Raw genomic sequence first — 699 nt, 5'->3', positions numbered from 1 at the left:
CAATCTCCAGACCGAAGCTCAAGAGAAATGTCTTGATAGCTCCTTTCCCTACTGAATTATTTGACCCGTAATGCTGACACCCTGATGACCTCGACCCAAAGCCATATGACCGGGATTGACTCTGACCCACCGCAAGACACAGCCACCTAGAAAAAAAAGAAAATGAAAAGTATTAAGGATAATGATAACATATATTACCCAGAGACTATAGTGAATAACACTGACCCACCATAATCCACAGCCACCTAGGAAAAAGAGAAAATAAAATAAAATAATGATAATGATAACATAGGTTTCCCAGAGACTATAGTTAACAACCGCAAATGAAACCAAGTGTTTAGAAGTATTATTATTGACCTGGGCGGGGGGGGGGGGGATTTTAGCTGATGTCCCCTTTGTATTTGTCAACCAAGATTTTATTTCATATTAATGATTACTCCCAAAAAACGCTTTGAATACCTCATCAAAAGCGTAAGTAAATGAACTCTTTAAGTGATGCTGTGCCTCTCACGCTGGAAATTCGAACGTCTGCCATTTCCTAACGGTTTTAACGGCTTTTAACGTTGAATGCATTCTCTTCGGCGATGGCTTAAGGCAGAATTGTAATATTATGCTCGATGGATGGATATTAGGCTTTCGCTGCCGAGAGAAATGTTATTTTGCTGTTACATGATGAGTGGTTTCAATTAAATGAAACAA

Source organism: Penaeus vannamei, chromosome 12 (genome assembly GCF_042767895.1).
Source record: "Penaeus vannamei isolate JL-2024 chromosome 12, ASM4276789v1, whole genome shotgun sequence".
In the NCBI taxonomy this organism is placed as follows: domain Eukaryota; kingdom Metazoa; phylum Arthropoda; class Malacostraca; order Decapoda; family Penaeidae; genus Penaeus; species Penaeus vannamei.
The sequence above is the reverse complement of the archived record's forward strand: the minus strand, read 5'-3'. Positions refer to the sequence as shown.